Source organism: Cicer arietinum, chromosome 2 (assembly GCF_000331145.2).
Source record: "Cicer arietinum cultivar CDC Frontier isolate Library 1 chromosome 2, Cicar.CDCFrontier_v2.0, whole genome shotgun sequence".
Taxonomy (NCBI): domain Eukaryota; kingdom Viridiplantae; phylum Streptophyta; class Magnoliopsida; order Fabales; family Fabaceae; genus Cicer; species Cicer arietinum.
Genome location: NC_021161.2, coordinates 5,011,922 through 5,020,142, shown reverse-complemented (window position 1 = coordinate 5,020,142; position 8,221 = coordinate 5,011,922).

The window sequence follows — 8,221 nt, the reverse complement described above, 5'->3', positions numbered from 1 at the left end:
CAGGAACTCAGCAAAACTGCCGAAATCGATTTGGAAATAGATTTGGCAACACAGGGACTCATCAGAACTGACAAAATCGACTTAGAAATCGATTTTTGGTCATGCAAAAACTCAGCAGAACTGACCAAATTGATTTGGCAATCGATTGGCTCAGCAAAAGTCCTCATTTTGAGTTAGATAATCGATTGCTCAATTGATTTATCAATGCTTTGGTCAGTTATGTATTACTTGATGGTTGAAGAACTTCATTTTGAGTTCATTGTTAATTGGCAAGCATTATATGAACTTTTAGCATATGGAAAATCCTGTTAAGGTGCATGCTTAGTTGAAAAGTTGTTTTGAGCATTTAAAAACTTAATTGCTATGTGTTAACTGTTATTTTCTGGTTGGTGACCCTTTACAATTATTGTGGAAATCTGGGCTTTGCCCTCATATGAGAGTCAGGACGGTCATACCGGTTCGTACCCTACGGACGGGAATGGAGATGGGAACGCGTGATTGCAGTTACATTAGGAGGATCTCACGGGGCGCGTGGAGATACTCAGGGTGTATAGCTTTTTGGTAGGATGATCAGATTAGGATGATGTATAGGGACTAGGTGTCCTTCTGTTTGGATTGGAGTATTTTTAGTTTGGGAAAACTGTATTTATACTATCATTGTCAGTTCGACTTCTTATGTGCATGGGTTCCATGTACCATTTATGGTTATGTAAATGTTTTGGATTTATAATTGGAGAAATCTTTCCGCTGCTTGTAAATTATAATGACTCAATTATTTATCCAAAGGCATTTCTTTAATCATTTCTCTGTTTTAGTTTAATTACTTTTGAAAAAAAAAAAATATACCCTCGCTTTGAAAAACGGGGTGTTACAGGAATCTCTTAATGTCTTGTTTACTTAATGTTGTTTTGGAAAATCGTTTAAGTTAAATGAGTATTAAGAATGGGGAATCTCTTAATGTCTTCGTTTACTTAATGTTGTCGTGAAAATCGTTTAAGTTAAACGAGTATTAAGAATGGGGAATCTCTTAATGTCTACGTTAACTTAATGTGGTCGTGAAAATCGTTTAAGTTAAACGAGTATTAAGAATGGGGAATCTCTTAATGTCTACGTTAACTTAATGTGGTCGTGAAAATCGTTTAAGTTAAACGAGTATTAAGAATGGGGAATCTCTTAATGTCTACGTTAACTTAATGTGGTCGTGAAAATCGTTTAAGTTAAACGAGTATTAAGAATGGGGAATCTCTTAATGTCTACGTTAACTTAATGTGGTCGTGAAAATCGTTTAAGTTAAACGAGTATTAAGAATGGGGAATCTCTTAATGTCTACGTTAACTTAATGTGGTCGTGAAAATCGTTTAAGTTAAACGAGTATTAAGAATGGGGAATCTCTTAATGTCTACGTTAACTTAATGTGGTCGTGAAAATCGTTTAAGTTAAACGAGTATTAAGAATGGGGAATCTCTTAATGTCTACGTTTACTTAATGTTGTCGTGAAAATCGTTTAAGTTAAACGAGTATTAAGAATGGGGAATCTCTTAATGTCTACGTTTACTTAATGTTGTCGTGAAAATCGTTTAAGTTAAACGAGTATTAAGAATGGGGAATCTCTTAATGTCTACGTTTACTTAATGTTGTCGTGAAAATCGTTTAAGTTAAACGAGTATTAAGAATGGGGGAATTCCGAGTCCATGCATTTTGGCATATACGCATCGCATTAGGGTGTTTGGCACACGAGTCGTGTTTGAATCAAGTTATGATTGAGTGTTATGTATTGATTTTGTGTGTAAGTGTGACTGATTGTAAACTATTTCGAAACTCAAGTTGTCGTGGTAATTGTGTTGGAATTGCTAAGTGTTATGTCTTGATTATTGTGTGTAAGTGTGATGGATTGTAAAACTATTTCGAAATCCAATTTGTCGTGGTGAATGTGTGGGAATTGCTAAGTGTTAAGATTTGGAGTTGTGTATGAATGTGATTGAATTAGTTTATGTATTTTTGGAAGGATAAGCAGGGAAATCGATTTCCCAATCGATTTGGGAAGTTACAGAGGCTCAACTATTTATAAAATCGATTTCCCAATCGATTTGGGAAGTTACAGAGGCTCAACTATTTATAAAATCGATTTCCCAATCGATTTGGCCATGCAGGAATTCAGCAAAACTGACAAAAATCGATTTGGAAATCGATTGGCATTAAGTCAGGGGCTCAGCTATCCTGTCAATCGATTGCCCAATCGATTGCCCAATCGATTGAATTAAGCCCAGAGTTCAAATTTCACTAAAAACCTTCAGGAAATCAATTTGGAAATCGATTGGCTTAGTAGAAATTCTTATTTTGAGTTAGATAACAGATTGCTCAATTGATCTATTAATGTCTTGGTTAGTTATGTATTACTTGATGGATTGAGAACCTTATTTTGATTTCATTTTTATTTGGCAAGTGTCATATGAACTTTTAGCATATGGAAAACCCTTTTAAGGTGCATGCTTAGTTGAAAGGTTATTTTGTGCATTTCAAAACTTAAATGTTATGTGTTAACTGTTAATTTCGGTTGGTGACCCTTTACAACTATTGTGGAAATCTGGGCTTTGCCCTCAGATGAGAGCCAGGACGATCCTACCGGTTCGTACCCTACGGACGGGAATGTAGATGGGAATGCTTGACTGGAGCTATGTTGGGAGGATCTCACGGAGCGCGTGGAGATCACTCAGGGTGTATAGCTATAGTTTTTTTGTAGAATGATCAGATTAGGATGACATAGAGGGAACAGATGTCTTTCTTTTGGATTACGTTATTTTGAACTGGAAAACTGTATCTTTACTAATATTGTCAGTATGACATCTTATTTGAATGGGTTCCATGTATCATTTGTTGTTGTGTAAATACTTTGGATTCATATTTTGAGAAACTTTTCCGCTGCTTGTAAATTATAATGACTCAATCATTTATCCAAAGGCATTACCTCATTTATTTCTCTATTTTATTTTAATTTCTTTTTAAAAAAAATACACCCTCGCTTAGAAGAACGGGGTGTTACACTCATCATTTATCTGTATATCTCCCCCATCAACAAACGTTTCTACAGGGGGCTTAGGCGCAACATCAATTTAACTTCTAGAATTTGGTTTATGTTTCTCAGTTTTATCAAAATCTTCAATAGTCTGGTCTTCAAGAAATATCACATCTCGGCTTCTGATAATTTTCTTGTCAACCAGATCCCACAATCTATAAAAAAATTCTTCATCACCATAACCGGCGAATATACACTATTTGGATTTGCTATCAAGCTTGGACCTCTCATCTCTTGGAACATGGAAAAAGTATTTGCAGCCAAAAACTCTCAAATGACAGTAAGAGACATATTTCCCTGTACACACTCTATTTAGAACATCACTATCAAGTGGAATAGGAGGAGAAAGATTGATCAAATCCACTGCAGTTTTCATTGATTCACCCCCAAAAGGATTTCGATAATTTTGCATGAGAGAGCATACATCTAATTTTGTCATTAATCGTACGATTCATTCTCTCTACAACACCATTATGTTGGGGTGTCTTTGGAACTGTTTTCTCAAACCTGATTTCATGTTCTCTACAATACTCTTCAAACAGACCTATGTATTCACCACTGTTATCTGATCGAACACATCTCAATTTTCTTCCCTTTTCTCTTTCAACAATTGAATGAAAATGCTTGAAGACTCCATATACTTGGTCTTTATATTTCAAAGGAAAGGCTCACAATTTTCTAGAGTGGTCGTCAATAAAAGTAACAAAATATGATGCACCGTCAAGAGATTTACTATCCATCATACAAACATCAGTATGAACTAAATCAATAATATTTTGCCTCTTATGATAACTAGTATTATGAAAGGAAACTCTATGTTGTTTTCCAGAGAAACAATGAGTGCAAGTTTTTAAAGATGCACCTTTCACAAGAAGAAAATATTTCTTCGCAAATATATTGAGTCTTTTTTCACCTACATGACTGAGGCGCATATACCATAAATCATAAGAGACATCTTCAATTGCATTCATTTCTTCCTTGCATAACTTCGTAGCCATTCTATAGAGAGAGGTGGAACTTTGCTCCTTTGCAACCACTAAAGACCCTTTGGTGATTACGTATACAACCAACACCAAAGTAAGTTTGATAACCATCAGTATCCAAGTCTTTCACCGAAATCAAATTGAGACGAATATTAGGAACATGTCTAACATTCTTCAATTAAAGCTTGCAACCAATCCAAGTTTCAACCCAAGCATCTCCTATACATATAATTTAACATACTTGATGAGGACATAGAACGCATAGCCAAGGAAGAAAGCCTAGAGAATATTCAAGGTCTTGGAACCCTAATAACAAGAGCAAGGTCAAAGAAGGCGAATGAGGTTCTAAATAACTTGATAACCACTTTATTTGAAGCAAGTACAACTCATGAAGAATTGAAGCCCAAGATTGTCAATTGCTTAATCCAAATTGAAGAAGTTAAGGAATGAAGGCTGCATCTTTGGGTCTAACTGTAAAAATTTCAGTTGGGTCAAATTTAGAGAACTTGTTAGGAGTTGACATTATAAAAGGCAAACCCTTATTTTTTTTAAGGCAGATTTTGAATATTATTTTTTGAAGCTTTGCTCTATAGAGTTCTTGAAAGTATTCATTTTGAACTTATCAAGGATGTTAATCCTTGTGGTGTTCTTTTTGGTTTATCAATCCCTAGATTGTGGTGCCATTTTGTAATTGGTTCGTTTGCTAAATAATAATTTTGAGTTTCCTTTACATCAAACTCTAATACTCAAATTTTATCAATTTTCGTGTTTAGTAACCTGCGATCATATCTCGAGTTCTACATACTTGTTTTCGGTGATTCAACAGCCTAACTTGCATTTTGGAATGTCATCTTTCACCTCATTTTGAAATCGCCCGATTCGGAGTTTCGTAGCTCTGTTTATCGTATTCTCCAACAATACGCGATTCTAACTAAAATCTGTAAGTTTCCAACCTAGAACGATCCTTAAAGTGAATCATGACAAACATGATCATATCAATACTCTTTCATCTCCCATTTTTACCATGCCAAAATCACCAGCCCTGTATGCTGAGAATAATTCACATCTAGGAGTAACATGATATAAGGCCCCCGAATCAATAATCCAAGTTGAATCCTGACATGCAAGGTTTATGGAATTATCATCACAAACAATATAAACATTACTAATATATGCAACTGTTGTTCTATCTTTATCATTTTTATTCTCTTTGTCTTCATCTACTTCCCTTGATTGATATCTCTTAAGGATACAATTTCTTTTTATGTGACCCGATTTGCCACAATGATAGCATATCACTTCTTTTCAAGTCCTCGACTTGCTTCTTGACTTGCTACGACTTTCAGAGTTTTCGCGTCTATGAAAGCTAAGATCCATAGCTACAACTTTCATGAAGACACTGGAACCAAATACATACTCGAAAGAGGTGAAACATGCAATATACGTCGGACAGCAGATGTTGAGCGCTTGAAGCGCGCCAAACGCGCCTAAGGCGTGTTTCCAGCCATTCAGCACTGTCCAGGCGCGCATGAAGCGCGTTTTTTGCGTCTGGGGTGTGTTTCTAGCCATCCAACATTGTCTAGGCGTGCGACGCGCATCATCAACCATAAAAACGCAATTTTTCACTGTTTTAGGGATCTCTTTGACTCTTGGGAAGTTGGGAGATTTGTGCCCTAGCATAGAAACTCAAAGACGACCGTTTCTAACATCATTGGAGCAGTTTTATCAAGAATCATTCATGAATCCTTCTTGTAATTCTTCTCTAATCTCTATCTCTTTTATCTCTGTCATGAGTAACTTTACCCATATTTGTTAGGGATGAGTGTAACAAGATGAAACCCTTATTTTGATGATTTGATTTCTAGTTATATGAATGAGTTTGTTGAATTATTTTTCTCATCTTTGTGCTTAATGCTTTTTATTGCTTGATCAACATTAAAATGTTCTACGATTTGTATTTTGAAACGGAAGTGGACTTTACGAATGCTTGAGATGAGAAATTCATGAATTTGTAGTCTAGACATAGGTGCAGGTCATGAAACCAATTAAATTAGTTGCAAAGCAATAATTTACAAGAGAATTTCTATACGGTAATGCTTAATTCTAATCTTAAATCCACTAAGGAATTAGGGGTTACTTTGGAATTAAAGGTTCTGTCACTAAGACATTAGGGCAAGAATAATAAAGAGAATTCGGTAATAATTCAATAAAGGAATTTAGTAACTAGGATCAAATTAGACACCATGGTTGGATTCGAAGTGAAACTCATCCCTGACATTTATTTCAATTTATAAAGGATCAATTTTACTAATGTTGTTAATTTTAAATATTATTTCAATCGACTTGGGAACTTTTTGTTCAATTTTAGTAATTAAATATAATTCAATAGTAAAACGCAATCCTTGAGTTCGACACTCGGTACTACCGTTTTATTATTACTTTCAACGATTCAGTACACTTGCTGAAACGTTATCACGGTTGTCAACTGATTCACTGTATTATGAAAAATTGTCATATGCTCTGCCATTGAATCCCCATCTTTGTATTTCATATTCACCAGCTTCCGAATCAAGAATGCTTTATTTTGCACATTCTTGCGTTCATACAACTCTTTTAATTTTTCCCACATCTTGTTAGCATCTATTTCAGTTTCAACATGTGGATATAAACTCATATCCAACCACTCCCTAATCAACGCCACTGCCTTTCTATTCATCTTCTTGCAGTCAGCGTCAGATTTATATGCGGGTTTAGCAGTGTTACCCTCAATAGGATCATATAAATCTTTATTGTATCACATGTCTTCCATAAGAGTGTTCCAAAGTGTGTAATTAGAAGAGTTGAGTTTAATCATATTGGGACCTTTATTTTCCTCCTCCATTTAAATGCACAAATCAAATCAACTCAGCTTTGATACTACTTTGTTGGGAAAACCCAGAGATAACTAGAGGTAACTATCTCAATAATGTAGAATGTTTTTTCCTCATATGTGCAGATAAATGTCCAAACATAAAATACAATTCCACAGAGGAACAATAATTAGCAAAAAATTAAACATGAGACAAACACAATTTTTAACGTGGAAAACATCCCTCAAATTGAGAGAATAAAAACCACAGGACCTAGTCCAGTAAAAACTTCCACTATAATAATTAATGATTACACCAGAGTCTTCCTATCAACAATAGGGAACATCAATTAACAATAACAACCTTCCACTAGCGGGTATGCCAAAGTAACTCTCTGAGAAGATAAAACTACTCATATTGTATATTAAAATAACAAACTCAGTGGTAGAAATAACTTATCATAATTGTAGATCAAACATAGCAAATTTGCTACATACCTGTTAACACCACCGGAACCAAACCTTTCTTTTTCTTCTCTGGTTGTCGTTCTTCTTCCTTGGCCTTTTTCGACACTATTCTCAATCATACTTCTTAGGGATTTTTAAATCCCTTTTATTATTATATTAGGGATTTAAGTCCATTTTCTTTCTCGCATGGGCCAAGCCCATGAAAACCATATATTCTCTATTTTTCTTTTCTTTTTATAGCAATAATAATAATATTAATGATAATATTAATACTAATAATAATAATAATAATAATAATAATAATAATAATAATAATAATAATAATTAAATTGGTGGGTTCCACTTGGAGAGTGAGTCCACCCAACGGTTTCATAGTGTTGAAATTTTGAATCCTTCTCATTGCATTATTGTTCAAGTCCCCTAAGACTGAAGGAGCTTCATGTTGTATTTGGATATCTAGTAGTCAATGAAATGAGATGGAACTAATGAAAATTACAATTTTTATTATTTGAATATTTTTAAGATGGAAACAAAGAAAAGCACCAATTTATCCTATATCCCCAAAATAGAGAAGTAAAGGGTAAGAATTAAGCAATGGAACGTAGAAGTGTTTCATTATATTCCACTGCATTGCGCCAATCTAGACTTAGCGCCAGTTATCTATGTTGATTTCACCTTGAGTTTGTGTGTGTTCTTTTTTGGTGGTGACGGTGGGGTGATGGGAGATTTGATCTCTGAATTAGGTAGTGCTCAATAAAATTTACATATTTCTTGAATGTTTAGCTAGAGATCGAGATGTCTAATGTTGTAAGGGTCTCGTTGAATTGATTTATTTGAGTTTATCTACTG